Source organism: Aethalodelphis obliquidens, unplaced genomic scaffold (genome assembly GCF_003676395.1).
Source record: "Aethalodelphis obliquidens isolate GAN/ISIS:26980383/991018 unplaced genomic scaffold, ASM367639v1 scaffold82, whole genome shotgun sequence".
NCBI lineage: Eukaryota > Metazoa > Chordata > Mammalia > Artiodactyla > Delphinidae > Aethalodelphis > Aethalodelphis obliquidens.
Genome location: NW_020838026.1, coordinates 3,517,212 through 3,533,350, shown reverse-complemented (window position 1 = coordinate 3,533,350; position 16,139 = coordinate 3,517,212). Strand labels below are relative to the sequence as shown.

The 16,139-nt window shown below is 47.5% G+C and overlaps 1 protein-coding gene across 1 annotated transcript in view; it reads right to left on the bottom strand.

The window, feature by feature from the left end:
- Positions 1 to 12,199: 12,199 nt before the first annotated feature.
- Positions 12,200 to 16,139, bottom strand: part of SNX19 (sorting nexin 19) — a 77,363-nt gene continuing 73,423 nt past the window's right edge. Inside the window, exon 15 of the transcript XR_003429970.1 lies at positions 12,200 to 13,055. The gene's annotated coding sequence lies outside the window, so the exon portion shown is untranslated. The remainder of the gene's footprint in view (positions 13,056 to 16,139) is intronic.

Here is a 16,139-nt window from a genome sequence, read left to right as displayed (position 1 = left end):
AGGGTTCTTGGCTTTCCCCAATCAACAGAAATTGATCAGAGGCCACACAAGGAATTCAGGCAAGGCTTTATTGGGGGCTCCTGCTACAGCAGCGTGGCGGGAGAACAGACAACAGGTTCCCTTGCTCCCTCCCTGGGTGGGGGAGGGGAGCTTGCTCCTTACATGGGGTGAGGGTAGGGGTGTGTCCAGGTGCCAGGCTGGAGGGGTTGCGTGTTTCACCCCCCGCTCTGGTGGTGCTGAGTGCAGGGGGCATGCACAGTACCCCGCTTTTGCTCCCAACACCGTTTTTGCTCCAGGCTCTTCAAAAGTGGCAGTTGGGTTTTTTGGTCTCTTTATATCTTTGGGGTCCAGAATTCGTCCCAACTGCACATGCACACAGTTATTTTTAGTCCCATAGAGCTTCTGTGTATTTTGTTGCTCCAGGAGAGATGTGTCCAGGTGCAAACACTGCAGCAAAGGGTCCCAGGTCCCAGCCTGTCTCAGTAAGAGCCGGAGAGCAACTTCCCCTTGGGCTTCTTGGGGACGGGGAGGCATCCACCCCATCTGCCTCCCGCCTCGCCGCTGTGCTGTCAGGCACCTCCCAGCCAGGTGCACCCGAGGCCCAAAGCCAACACCAAGTTTCCTGCTGGGCCGGGCGAGTGAAGCGTCGCCCCCGCTCTCCTGCACCCCAGCCTCAGAGAGCTGCTCCCCACCAGGAACACGTGATTGATGGAACCTCTCCAGAGAAATCCGCCTCGGCCTGCGCTGTAGGCAGAGCTGCTAATGATCACAGTTTAAATGGCTTTGGCAACAACAGAGCACAAAGGTCTTTAAAAGAGAGTCATCCCTTGTCTATCAGAAGAGCAGAGCCAGTTGTTAATACTTTATTACAGTTTATCTCCAGAGATGGGGGTGGAGAAGGGAGGCCTGGGGAGTTATTTCCATGTGTAGATAGACTCAGGCCTGACGTTTGTATGTCACCCGTGGCCAGAGTTCTTTTTTCTTTTTACTCCAGAGAGGAAAAGTAAAACTGAAGCTGCCCACTTAGCAGCTCAAGGCATCTCGTGCTGCTCAACAGCAGCTGGCACCGGGATGCCTTGGAGCTGTGTCCTCGTCACCAGGGATCTCTGTGCAATGGGCACAGCCCCAGCAGCCTTTCTGCCCCACGAGGCCAGGCACGTGAGCGCTCCTTTGGCATCCTTCCCAAATCAGTCTGGGACCAAAGGATATCAGCTGCTGCCCCCAAATCAATACACTGTCTTCCACCATTTGTCTTCTTCTTGTTTGGATGTCTTTGGAATTTGTGTCTGAGAAGAGCGTCCTGGGACGTTTGTAGGTGAGGCTTGTGGACTGTGAGCTGGGGGAGAGATGGGGAGAGGTCGAGTGGTGTGAGGAGGAGCTGGTGGTAGTTTAGCACGGTTATTAAGGGTGGAAGTTGTTGGGGTGGGGGTGGGTATCGCTGTGGGCAGAATGTAGCCTTGGAGCCTGGGGACTGGATTAGACAGGCTCCGGGATTGGAGCAGGGGACTCAGGACATTTGAGGTAAAGGTTTTGAACCCATGAAGGCCTTTCTTTGTCTCTGCATCTCATCCCTTCTTGCTTCCTTCATTCCCTTCTGCATTCATGCATCAGAAAATACCAGCGTTTTGCATAGCACAGGGAGATCAGCTCGGTGCTTTCTGACCATCTAGAGGGGTGGGATAGGGAGGGTGGGAGGGAGACGCAAGAGGGAGGGGATATGGGGATATATGCATACGTATAGCTGATTCACTTTGTTATACAGCAGAAACTAACACAGCATTGTAAAGCAATTATACTCCAATAAAGATATATTTTTTTTAAAAAGTAGCCATGGTGAGGAAAGTTCTCACTTAGTCTTTGTAACCATCTTTAAAAAGAGTAGAGGATGTCCTATTCTATTATTCTATAACTACTGCTTTATAGACATATATTAAATTTAACAATGTAAAACTTTTAAATTATCTGTTAAATCTTATTTACAGAAAAAAAAGAAAAAGAAAATACCAGCGTTTGCCAGGTGCCAGCTCCTGGCGACACAGCGGTGTAAAGACAAATGTATTTGTTCTCCTCACAGGGCTTCCACCCTCTTTGCCTCTCTGGGCAAGGCCCCCAGAGGTGAGTCATTCTACTGCGGGAAGCTGACTCCACCCCCGAGGTCTGATGGAGGGGCTCTTGTCCATAAACAGCTACCATGGGGCACAGCAGGAGGTGGGCAGATGTTGCTGGAGAGGGCACAGCAGCGGCCCTGCCAGAAACAGCCCTTAAATGGAAAACATGCAGGCAGCTCATGGCTTATTAAGTGAGGCTGTCTGACAAACCAGTGGATCTAGCCTGGAGAGGAGAAGGCAGGGTGGGCGGGGCACGCTACAGGATCTTCAAGATCTGAAGGGTGTCACAGAAGGAAAAAGGTGGAGGCGTTTATCGTGACCTCAGAGAACACAGTTTACAATGCTGGCTGGAAGCTACAGGAAAATTAATGTTGGCTTAACGTAAGGAAAAATTATCTAAAACATACAGCTGTCTGGAAACACGTGTGCTGCTCCCTTGAGGGGAGGAGTCCGCCTCCTTGGAGGAGACAGGCAGCATCTGTACCTCCTGCTGGTCATGGCGCAGGAGAGACGCCTGCACAGGGTGCACAGTGTGTCTGCACGATATCCAGTGTCCCAGCTAATTTTATGATTTTGAGATGCTATGAAACATTGAGCAACTTTATCTTAAAAACCACCACCACTCGATTTTAATTTGAGGGCTCCTTTCACATACAACTTTCTGTGGAGTGGGGAAGAAAGTTTCCAAGGCCTTGCGCGTCTCTGCTCCCTCTGGAAAACCATCAGAGGCACCTTCTCTCTTGAGTGTGTCATCTGGTAAACTCTGGGCAAACAGGGCCCAGTGCCTTATAAGCACAAGGAGGTTACACACGCTTCTGCGACCCTGGAAAACACACACTGTCCTTGTCCTGGTCTATGGTTCATTTTCAGATGGTGCTCTGAGGTCTTAATTCATTCTTATTTCCTTTTCTCAGGTTGAAGAGGCGAGAGTTAAATGCCGGTGGGTGGGTTGCCACCACGATCGCTTCCCTCTGAGAAAGGAGCGTCACTCTGAAGGGAAGCTGGAATTCCTGGGGAATTTGGGGCCACGCCTGGGATGGCAGTGCAAGCAGAAGGCACCTGCCATGCACAGTGAGTGTCTCTCTGGGGTTCGCCGTGGCCATGAGTCTGACCTTTGACTCTCCCTGGTGGCTTGTCCCCGGCCTGAGTGCTGGGCCGGATCCTACACGTGGCTGCCGCCACCTGGAACTTGCCTGAGCCAGCCCCCCAGGTTCTGGGCCTTTCCTTGTGAGGCAGGGGTGGGCACTGCAGGGAAGGGCAGGGTGTGGGGAGTAACCATGCTAGCGATCGTGACTCTGGAGTCTGGCGCCGGAGGTCGTTTCAGCTTTGGGTGCCGGGGGGTGCGGGGGCGGTGTCACGCCAGGGCAGCGTTGCCTTGGTAAAGGCTGCCTTCCTGCCTGGAAGAGACTTGAACCCACTTGGAGGTTTTCAAAACCAGCCGGATTGCAGGAAAGAAAGAGGATGTCCTTCCTGTCACCTTTGATCTATCATGTTCTTCCTTCTCGTGCACATCATGCCCATGTTGCTAAAACCACTGCATTTTTTCCAGGCAGCATCTCCTTGGTCGAGAGCCCAGGTGTTGTTACAAGCTGCACCCATGCCCTGGTATCCCCGTGACATGGCCTGCCCCACGGGAAAGGAGAGACACCGGCCCTTCGGAAAGACACTCAGTGACACCAGAGCCAGAAGCAAACAGCAAGGCTGACGGAACCTCTCCCCACGCCCCTGTCTCCAAATGTAGCTGTTTTCTAACGGTCCCCCAGGAAGGAGATCTGGCCCTTGCTTCAGCATCCTGCATCAGCTTCTAACAGCCCCATGTGGGCTGAATGCTCCAGGAGGAATCCTGTGCCCTGTGGGCCCTCTCTGTGTATCTCTGTCACCGTGGCATCAGGCTCCTTCTAGCCCTGTTTCACTCAACGTTGATTGCAGCCTTAATACTCAAGTTCTTAATGAAATCCTCTCTTTGACTTTTGCTAACTTATAACACCCCTTCAAAGCCCCTGGGGTCCCAGAGGCACTGGGTTCTGGACCAAACACCAGGCGCCATCCCCCAGTCCCCCAGGTGAGTGTAGCCAGCGCGTCTCTAAAATGCCAAGTGGCCAGTTTGCAAGGGGACAGCCTGCCGAGGGTGCCCTTGCTGGTGGAGTGGGGCCTGGCAGGCTCGGGCGGTGCAGGGTGTCCCGTTACTCTGTGGCTTGACCTGGTTCACCGTCGGCTGAGGCCGGAGCCCAGACGGCAGGCCCGACTCAGCTGTATCCTCTGGTCCCACACAACATCTTTGTCATGAAGCTGGGCAAGGACTGCCGAGTTCTTCCTTCCTGTTACTCCAGAATCATGCTCTGGGAGGGAAGGTGCTCCGGCCGGCCTGTCTTGGAAGACTAGGTTGAGGCTCCTAAGGTGGGATTTCAGCCCCTGTGGGGCTTTGATGTGCAGGGAAAGGAGAGGGGGCTGCTGAAGGTCTCACTGAAGTGCAGAGACCCAAAGCCATACGCGGAGCGTGAGGAGTCCAGCGCAGGCAGCAGATTCATTAGGCCAGTCTGGGAAGGCTGCTTCAGTCTTGGCAACGGTCGAGCTCCCAGGGGTCGTGACTACACCGCATATTTACTTGAATTCCCTCACGTAACCCAGCACAGAGATTTGCCCAAGTGGACAGACTAGGTCAGCGGAGCAGGGGGTGCAGCCTGGAGCCTGACCGTCTGGGTTCGGATCCCTGCTCTGTCATTCAGCCTTGGGACGTGGCGGCCGCGTCAGCCGCCCTCTCTGGGCCTCGGTGTACTTGTCTGTTCAATGGAGGCAGCGAGAATCCCTGTTTCTGAGGCTGTTGCATTTATAACAGTGTTTGGCTGACTCGTTCCCACTGTGCAGCGCCCGGCAGGCACTGGTAGAGGAGAGCGGAATCCAGGGGGCATCAGACTGGCGGCTGCCCCCGGGTGTAGACTTGGGCCCCTTGTCTCTGGCACTTATCTTTAACCCTGGTGTTTGTCAACTGTTTTACGCGTTGGGGACTTTTGGAATTACTCAAATCACGTGACCAAGACGGCCCAGAAGAAGCCGGCACGAGGACTGAAACTCCACCGCGAGGCCGTGAGCAAGGACCAGCTGCGTCCTTTCTACGGTTCGCGCTCGGGCTCAAATGTACGGCTCAGCGGTGCCGGGCTCTGGGTTACGCCGCCCGGCTCCTCTTGAGTCCAGGGGTGTGTCAGGAGTGGGGCACACCCCGGGGCCCCAGCCCAGAATGCCGCTCAGATGAGTCTCCATGGGAATTTGTACTTAGCCCCTGGCCTTGCTGGCCCCAGGCTCTGGCCACCTGAGAAAGTGGCCAGAGACGACAGAAAATCACAGGATAAGTCACAGACCAGGTGTCCAGGGAAGGGCCTGCGAGTGACCGTCCCGGGAGTCTTGTGCGGGGGAGGATGCCCTAGCAGAGGAACCCATGCTCAGCTCGGGCCCTCCCCGACCCCTCCCTCCCGAAAGCCTCAACCGACAGAAATCATCCCCAAGCGTGGGCGCCCGGCTTCTCTCACCCCTTCCCTTGCGCTAAGCTCGCTGTCGGGCAGGCACTGCCTCTGCCAGGCCCCTGGGCTTCCCTGGGCCCCGAGCTGCCCAGAGAACACCAGCAGGATGACTGCTGGCCCAGCTGTTTGGAATCATTTTGAGGATGAAGACAGTTAAGCTTGGCAGGAAGCCCGCCAACAAACCCCATCTCTTCTGTTGCACTCCCAGCACCCCCTGTTTTCTCGTCCTCTCCTCCTCACCTTTCTATCCATCCGTAGGCGGCTGAGAGCGTCGGCCAACAGGCCTCCAGTTCCAGAGACACCGGCTCAGTCCTGTGGATTTGGAGAGTCTGGGTACTGGGGGAAGGGCTAACGGCATTCCGGAAGCCTCCCTCCCCGGGGAGGCGGGGCCAGATTCAGCCAAGGCCCCACCCTCTGTGCGAGAAGATGGCGTGCATTCCCCAGGCTGCCGCCCTGCTCTGTGCAGCAGACGCTTGGCCGTGGCGGCGGATTTGGAAACTGAGGCAGGGCTGAGGGAGGCTGTGGGCAACCCGGCATCCACCCAGGACCCCCTCAGGCTCTGCGCTCTGGCGAGCTCAGCGCTGCATCTGAAGAAAGTCCTCCGACAGCTCGGTTCCCCCTGCAAAGGCAGGACCCGCTGAAGAAGGGTCTGGAACTGGAGGGGCCCTGGGACAGCCAGGGAGGAGGTGACAGGGACAGCTGTGGTCCCTTTTAGTTCCCAGGCTCCACACCACTGCTGAATTCCTCTGAGCAGGGTCAGGGTCCCCACAGCCGCTGTTTTCCCACTGCTGTACCCCAGGGTCTAGAGCTGTGCTTGGCACATGGTGGCCTCTTGGCAAATCCGCCTCGACTGGGGACGGGCAGCATGGAGAGGGGCAGCAGGGGCTCTCAGGGCTCCAGGGCCCTTTCTGTTTCAGTCTTAGAATGGCCTGGGGGTTGGGGCGGGGGACCAGGGAAGCGGGAGCAGTGTGTCTCCAAGGCTCTCAGCCACCCCACTCCCACCCCGCCATCCCTGCCCGCCTTTACCCCACTGCCACCCCGCCGCCCTGCCACCCCATTCCCACAGCTTCCCTCCCCTCCTCCACCCTCTGATGTTAAGATGTTCACATTCGGTCTCACCTCGGTTGTCTTAAGTGTCAAAGTCTTAAGCCAAAGAAATAAATCTCTAAGATGACTCATCTCAGGCATCAACAGGAGAGAGAAAGGCCTGTCTTGGGGAGGGGGTGACAATGGGGACTTCAGGGGCACAGAAAATTCCCATGAGACCCAGCTCCCCGGCTCCCAGCCCAGGGGTGCCTTTCTGCTCAACACAGCCCCTCACTGCAGCCAGTCCAGGGGTCAGTGGTCTGCGAGGGCGGCTCCCCAGCTCACCTTCCCAGCTGCCTGGGTGTGGCCTGGGGACCAGGAGCCTGGGCTTCCAGAACAGATGATTTCAATTTAAGGCGGCATCTGGGGAGAATACTGTTCCATTTGCTCGCTTTTCTTAGTCCTCCCTGCAAAACTCGATTCGATCAGCAGTGGATGAGAAAGGCCTGTTCTCATCCACTGAAAGAAAGAAAGGCCTGGGTTCTCATCGGGAAGAGGGCACTTGTGGGGGTAAAGAAACAGAGGCCGAGGAAACACTGGGTGGCCCTGAGCCCACCACACTCCCTGGTGGTTGACCTTTCATCCCATGTGGGACCCCAGAAAAGGCACGAGAGCACAGGGAGCCCCAGTGATGATTACGCCCAGGGACACATACCTGCTCATTGCCTGGTTCCCATTAAACCAGCCTGATCTCTTTAGGCCTTTGTTTATTTTCACGGCTGATGCAACCCAAGCAGACTGATGAGTCTGAATCTTGCTTTTTCTTATGTTGTTTCCTGTTTAGTTGAACGGGTTCAATATTTCTGTGCATATTCATCTCTCATCTGATGCTGCCAAAGAGAACCATGGCCCTTATTTCCTCTTCCAAAGCCATGGTCTGGACACGGTTCATCGTCAAAGGGAGAGAATCTTTGGGAAAGATGAAGGGTTTCGGTCCAGCCTCTACACCCTTTTGGAGTTGGACAAGCTGAGTTTCTAAAGTGAAATTGTTGGCTAGACTCGGAGTCCCAGCCCTGGGCCAGAATGAGATGTTCAGGAAAGGTGTTTCTAGGAGGCATGTTGCTCTGAAAATTTCCAAGTCTGGGCTTGAGGATTTGGGATAAAGTGACCCTCCTACCTTTCTCTCTTTCTCTTGGTTTCCTCGGAGATCCCTCTACCAGCCTAGCTCTGGGCCTGGCCAGAAGTAATGGCCCTGGGTTTGGAAACATCCCCAAGTATAATCTCCTCCAAGGGTTTTACCCTTCACTTGGAACTCCACTGGGCCTTTTAAAGTAGATTGAATCCATATGTTTCTGATTCATTTACACTTAACTCATCAGAATGTTCCCTTTTTTATGAGTGATTTGTTGTCTTAAGATGCCTTTTGTAGTCTTGTTTATAAGCATTTCTTTTACCCTTAGAAACAAGATACCGTGTCTTGTTAAAGCATGGGGGTAGGGGCAGTGGTGGTAAAAATATAACTTCAGGTCTGAGTTTTGGTTCACAAGAGGAAATGCAGTGTTTCAGCAGAGCTCTTTGGTTGGTCAAAAGATTTCTGTATTTGCTCAGAGCATGAGATGGGCAGTGGCTCTCCACACCCCTCCTCCTAGGTTGGAAACTTAGTGAGTGCTTCTCTGAGCACCAGTGTAACACTAGGCAAATTGCTTCATGTCTTTTCTCCTCAAATCCTTCATCTGTAAAATGGGGCTGCTAATACTCCCTGCCTCACAGGGCTGTCGTGGTAATAATGTGTTGAGGCTGTTGCAAAAGCATGAGTCATACAGAATTAGCAAGAGTTCCTTTAAACAGTGCCAAGCCCATGCATTGCTCTATCCTTTCCTTCATATGCCACCCCTCTAGTCCACTTTAACTCCAATTAAGCCTCCAGGACTGAGTTCAAACATCACCTGTTCTAAGACCTTCTCTGCTCACCAGCCTTGATCGTCAGTTTCTCCTCCGTGTCCCTGCACACGTCTTACACACTTCTCTGTTGTCAGTCTCCTCGCTTGTTGGCTTTTTGTTTATATAACCTGACTACCCCATTTGGAAACTGGCATCTCCTTGAGGGCAGGAAAGTGATATTCATCTTGGTTTTCCAAAGCCCAGGACAGAGTCTGACCCATAGGAGGTGCTCAACAATAGTTTGAAATTAAGGAGATAAAAACAGAAAAGGGGACACAATGCTGCCCATTCTTTTTGTACTCAGGATGAATCTGGTTAACTGTACGTGGCTTTATAAGGAAGGAGACTGATGGAGTGGTACAGTGACCACAGGGTCTTCAGCATAATGTGGGCTGGGTGTGGCGAGGGAGAGAAAGGGACCAGAGGAAACTTGGGATCTGAGCCACAGAGGCAGAGCAAGTTCTGTGGAGAAGGTGAAGAGTTCATTTTGGGATGTGTGGAACGCAACACTCAGGTGAAAATATCTTGCAAAATGTGGAAGTGTGGGCTGGGGAAAGTTTGGATCTATAGATGTTGAAACACTGAAGGGACTTCTGAAGTTAGGGTAGGTCATACCACAGGGGAAGTGTGGTCTCTTTGAGACCTTGGAACATAAACTATCAGCCACTAACATTTTTTATTTTTCTAGATATTTAGAGTATAAAGTTAGGTCATTCATTAGAGGTCTTTCTACATCATTTACAGCTATAAATTTCCCTCTTAGCACTTCTTTCACTGCATCCCGTAAGTTCTGATATGTTGTGTTTTCATTTTCACTTGTCTCAAGATATTTTAGTTTCCCTTGTGCTTTTTTCTTTGACTCATTGGTTGTTGAAGAGTGTGTTGTTTAATTTCCACATATTTGTGGATTTTCCAGTTTCCCTTCTGCAATTGATTTCTAGTTTCATTCCATTGTGGTTGGAAAAGACACTTTGTATGCTTTCAATTTTTGAAAATCTGTTAAGACTTGTTTTGTGGCCTAACATATGGTCTATCCTGGACAGTGTTCCATATGCAGTTGAGAGAAATGTGTATTGTGCTGTTGTTGGGTGGAGTGTTCTGAATATGTCTGTTAGGTGCAGCTGGTTTCTAGGTTTGTTCAAGTCTTCAATTTCCTTATGGACCTTCTGTCTGGTTGTTTTATCAGTTACTGAAAGGGGATATTGTAGTCTCCTACTGTTATACAGTAGTGTTTCTATCAGTGTTTGCTTCATATATTTGGAGCTCTGATTCCTGTTGCATATATGTTTATACTTGTTATAGCTTCTTGGTGAATTGACCCTTTTATCAATATATCATGTCCTTCTTTACCTTTTGTAATAGCTTTAGACTTAAAGTATATTGTGTCTGGTTTTTGTATAGCCACCTCAGCTCTCCTTTTGTTACTATTTGCATGGAATAGCTTTTTCCATCTTTCACTTTCAATCTATATGTGTCCTTAGATCTAAAGTAAGTTTCTTATAGGCAGCATAAAGGTAGATCATGCTTTTTTATCCATTCTGCCAGTGTTTGTCTTTTGATTGCAAATTTTAAACTATTTACATTTAAAGTAAGTAGTAATAAGGAAAGACTTATGCCATTTTGTTAGTTTTCTGTATGTCTTATAGCCTTTTTTCCTTCATATCCTCTATTACTGCCTTCCTTTGTGTTTAGTTGTGGGTTTTTTTGTTTGTTTGTTGTTTGTAGTGACATGTTTTGATTTCCTTCCTATTTCCTTTTGTGTATATTCTATGTGGGTTTTCTTGGTGGTTATCATGGGGATTATATATAACCATCCTAAAGTTATAACAATCTATTTTGAATTGATACCAGCTTAACTTCAATTACATACAAAAACTCTACTCCTTTACAATTCCATTTGACCCCAACTTTATGTTATTGATGCCACAAATTACATCTTTATATCTTGTATACCAATTAACATAGATTTATAATTATTTTTATGCATTTCTCTTTTAAATTCTGTTGAAAATAAAAAGTGAAATTATAAAGCAAAATTAGAATAGTACTCACTTTTATATTTGTCCCTGCATTTACCTTTACCAGAGGTCTGTATCTTCCTAGGGCTGTGAGTAGCATTATAGCATCCTTGCATTTCAACCTGAAGGGGTCCCTGCAGCGTTTCCTGTAGGGCACAACCAGTGGTAATGAATTCCCTGTTTTTGCTTATCTGGGAGTACCTTAACTTCTCCCTCATTTTTGAAGGACAGTGTTGCTGAATATAGAACTCTCACCTGACAATTTTTTTCCTTCAGCACGTTAAATATATCATCCCATTGCCTCCTGGTCTCCGAGTGTTCCAATAAGAAATTTGGCCGATAATCTTACAGGGTATCCTTTGTACATGATGAGTAACTTTCCTCTTGCTGCTTCAAGATTTTTCTCTTTGTCTTTCAACAGATTAATTATAACGTGTCTCAGTGTGGGTCTTTTTGGTTTTATCCTGCTTGGAATTCATCGAGTTTTTTGAATTCGTAGATTCATGCCTTTCCTTAAATTTGAGAAGTTTTCAGCCATTATTTCATCAAATAAGCTCTCTGATCCTTTTTCTCTTCTCCTTCTGGGACTTCCATAATGCATATATTGGTCTGCCTGATGAGGTTTTGTAAGTCTCGTAGGCTCTGTTCACTTTTCTTTATTCTTTTTTCTTTCTGCTCCTCAAACTTAATAATTGCAAATGTCCTGTCTTTGGGTTCATTGATTTTTTTCTTCTTCCTGTTCAAGTCTCTTGCTGAGCCCCTCTAGTGAATTTTTCAGTTTAGTTACAGATATCCCACACTTTTTGAAAGTTTGCTTTATGCCACTTCAGTTTTACAAAAGACCTATATTAGTAATTGTTTTTACTAACCAAAAGAAATCAGAAGAAAAAAGTGAAAATAGCATTCAGCATTTGTTTTGCAGTGAGCCATTTTAGAGACAGTACTTCCTCAGGACCTAGACTCAGTATCTCAGCATCAAGTCACCCTAGTTTTGAACTCTGTCTGTGAACATCTATGCTTTATCCTGATTTATTTTGTGCATCCATTAGCTACATGTATCCTAAGGTAATTTCTTATTTACTTTATGCCATTGTGGCTTACAAAAAGTTTCACAGAAATGCTGTACTTTCAGAGAGTGGGAAAAACCTTATTGTACTTTTCAGTTTCAGAATTTCTGTTTGGTTCCTTTATGTAATTTCTATCTCTGTTCTCATTTTGTTCATATATTGTTTCCTGATTCCTTTCAGTTCTTTGCCCATGCTTTCCTTTAGCTCTTTAAGAATATTTTAGATGACTATTTTCTCACAGATACAAAGAACAGATTGATGGTTGCCAGGGGCAATGGAGAAATGGGTAAAGGTGGTCAAATGTACTTCTAGTTATAAAATAAATAAGTCCTGATGATGTAATGTACAACATGGTGACTAGAGTTAATAATACTGTATAGTATATTTGAAAGTTAAGATCTTAAAAGTTCTCACAAGAAAAATAATATAACTCTGTCTGGTGATGGATGTTAACTAGAGTTACTGTGGTGATGATTTTGCAATATATACATATATCAAATCATTATGTTGTACACCTGAAACTAATATACCGTTATATGTCAATCATGTCTCAATATCAAATCAAATCAAATCTTTGGTACACACATTGAATTTCCTTACTAAAATCTGAGAAATTCTGAATTCCAAAACACAGTTGGTTCCAAGAATCAGATAAAGGATGTGGATATGTGTTAAAAGCAGTTGTCTCTGAGTACTGGGACATATACTTTATTTATACTTTTTGCATTTTCAATACTTTCTATATAGTACATATATTATTTTAAAAATTATAAAAATATCTTAACAAAGTACATATTCATTGCAGATATCACAGGACATCTGCTACCCATATTCTTTTAACAATTAATCCAGTTAGTTTCTTTAATATTGAAAGAAAGATAATACAGTTCTCCAAAAATTATAGAATCATCAGGTTTTTCACCAACAGGAATTTTCTTCCACTTTAATTATTCCAGATAAGGATGGGGTATTGCCTCTGAATTTTTCTCCCACAGCAATTCATTTCCTTTAAGGAATAACTGGAAGCCAGCAGGCTTGTGTTAGAAGGAATTCACATGTCAGGTGACAGTGATTTTCAAACTTTTCTGCCAAACGGAATAGAACGAACAGGTATTCCCAGGGGCTTAAGAGCACAAACCCTGTCTGCTCCGTTCTCTTCTGTAACCTAGTTGTTACAGAACCTGGCAGGAGTGAGCAAATGGGTGAAAAAATGAATAAGCCAATAACTAATTTTCTCTATAGAGCATTGTGCAAAAATAATTCTACTTGCCGTACTTTAAGGATCAAAGAAACTCCTCATAGAAACACATAACTTACTTACATGTCTCTTTGGAAGTTAATCAGTAACTCCTAGAACCAGTAATTTTCTCAGTGGTCAACCTAGTTAAAAAAAAAAAAAAAAGACAATTGTTTGAAGTCTTTGTCTTGTATCCAATGTTTGTATTGCTTCAGGGATGGTCTCTGCCATTTGATTTTTTTCCTTTGAATGGGCCACGTTTTACCGTTTCTTACATGTTTTATTGTATGCTTGTGATTTTCTTTTGTTGAAAACTGAGCATTTGAAAAAACAGCTACCTCTCCCAGTGCAGACTGGCTCTGTGCTGGGGAAATCCTTAAGTAATTAGCCAGGCATGTTCTGAGCCTCTGCGTCAGCTCACAGAGAAAGCTTAGGGCCTTCTCAGGTCTTTTCTGAGCATGTGTCTTGCATGGGCCTGTGTGTGGCTTTTCAATTACCCCATATACACAGTTGCTTATAAATGTCTTAACTGCACAGAGTCTCACCTCAGTTTCTCCTTGGGGCCTTAGATGGTTTACTGTGTGTCTCCACCCATAATCCTTTGTCCCAGACACCTGCAGGTCTGTAGTTTCCCTGCAGCTTTCCTGAGCAGTGCCAGGTGCTTCACTCTGCCTCAGATCTGAATTAGGTGACACAGAGACCAGTCCTCCAAGCAGCCTCCAGATAGGTTATGACATTGCAGATCTGCTCTGCTCCCTCCTGTTCAAGGGAGGGGACTGGGAACAGCTGCGTCCTCCAAACCAACACCAGGCCACACCAGGGAGAGGGCAGGGAAGGACAAGCAAAAGCGCCACAAAATTTCCTACTGTTTTGAGGGCGGCAATTTCTTTGAATGTGGCATTTTCTTTTTTTTTTTTTAACATCTTTATTGGAGTATAATGGCTTTACAATGGTGTGTTAGTTTCTGCTTTATAACAAAGTGAATCAGCTATACGTATACATATATCCCGATATCCCCTCCCTCTTGCATCTCCCTCCCGCCCTCCCTATCCCACCCCTCTAGGTGGTCACAAAGCACCGAGCTGATCTCCCTGTGCTATGCGGCTGCTTCCCACTAGCTATCTGTTTTACATTTGGTTGTATTTATAAGTCCGTGCCACTCTCTCACTTCGTCCCAGCTTACCCTTCCCCCTTCCCACGTCCTCAAGTCCATTCTCTACGTCTGTGTCTTTATTCCTGTCGTCCTGCCCCTAGGTTCTTCAGAATGATTTTTTTTTTAGATTCCATATATATGTGTGAGCATACAGTATTTGTTTTTCTCTTGGTTGCTGTAGACCTTGGATTGTTTTTCCATAACTCATATAAGGTTATTTTATCCAATTTTTGGTTGGTTTTTTTTTTGATGTTTCCATGAGGAAATAAGGGAGTTTCCTAGTCTGCCATTTATTTTGCTGGTTTTTCTCTCCATTATTATTTTTATGACTCCTTTTCACCCCCTGGCTGACGCATATCCCTGACAGACCAAAAGGAAGGCAGATGAGGGTCGCATGTGTGATACCAGATGAGTTTCTCCCATGGGTAGTATCTCTGCTACTTAGGAGCAACAAGCTATGAGAAACAGAGCCTTGGGAAGGCTAGCTCTTCCCATCCCGACCACTATTCCCAAATATCAAACAACTCTATCCTGGTATAACTGGACCAGGTGGTGATTTTTCCATGGTTGATCCAATGTGTGTCTCATTTTAGACAAGCAGCTCTGAAAAGACTCAGTTTCCCTGAAAGCAAAGTTCGACACAGGGGCATCCACGTAAATAGTTTATTTGGGAGGTGATTCCAAGTTGCAGAAATGAGGATGGGAGAGGGTGATAAACAGAAGAAAAAGCCAATATGAGAAAGTTCTGTGGACACTGGGGGCTCAATTCTGTTGGACTTCCCAAGAAGTAGACAGAGCCATTCAACCCCAGGAATTGCCCACAGGAAGGCTGGGGAGCCAGAGTACTTATTAATTGTAAAACATTGTTCTTGGGGACACTAACTCTTTCCTCTGAGCTACGTGTCCTGCATTTCCTGGGCTCCCATCTATTTCTGAGGTATTACCCAGCCCGTAAGGCAGCAGTGGACTCTGCCATTGGTCAAGGGTGTCTGTGACTTGGCTCAAGTGGTACTCCGTGAAAACTGAGGATGCTGGTGGGGGTTGGGCAGGGTCAAAGGTGTCTGCAACATGGCAGTCATGCTACAGCCTCATAAGTATGTATGTTTGTTGTTCTGTCAAGCAGAACTCAACAGAGCAAATGCAGCATCTCACTTCTCCTCTAGCTCCTTGCTCTTTCCCTTCTCTCCTTTATCCTTGTCAAATTTCACCCATTAAAAAAGGTGTCAGTACCATAATATAGAGAAGCGAACCCTATGCTTTTCCAAGCCACTGGTGATATACAAGTTTTCCCTTTGTTTTCGTAGTTTCCTGGTGGCTGGTAATCAGAGATATACATCTCAATCCCAGAGGAAAATCCTTAGCGTATTCTTAGACTTTCCAAGGTGACTTTCTGGGTGTTGAGGAAGCAGGGGATCAGGGGTTCCCCAACAGCTATGGGTCTGACTAGTGACCCTGCACTGGTCCGTATTGGCTTCTATATGGGAAATGCAGCACAAAGGAGGTGCCCAACAGCCCTGCGTGTGATCTGCAGCCATTCATTCTCTTCTCCCTTAGGATTTCTTTCAGCTGAACAGTGGGCTCTCTGGCCTCTGCAACTAGAGAACATCACTAACATAACATAAACGCTGGGGAGCTGCTGGGAGCTGGAGACGGTTCACGCTGAAGAGCCGTGTGAGGTTTGACCTTCAGGGAGAAGCAACACCAAATCCCACCACCACAGGCTGCTTTGCGTTTGGATTTAGTGCACATGAGGCATAATAACAATTCGACAGATGTATTTGGAGGGGAAGGAAATTAAAAAGGCATCTCATTTGGAGTAAGGAGAGGGGGTAAAGAGAGAAGAAATTCTGTGAATGACAGCAGAGAGAACCTCTTCTAGACCTGCCAGAGGTATGAACCATCAGGAATCATCAGCTCTATGAGAGGAGGGGCTTTCACTCTTACTTATGTGATTCTGTACTAAGTAATCCACGACTAGAACACAAAACACCCTGCGGTTGCACAAGTGTGGCTGTGTGAAAGGAGAGGGTTAGGAGGAGAGGCTCTGTTCTTGAGACAGCTGGGGACACTGGGT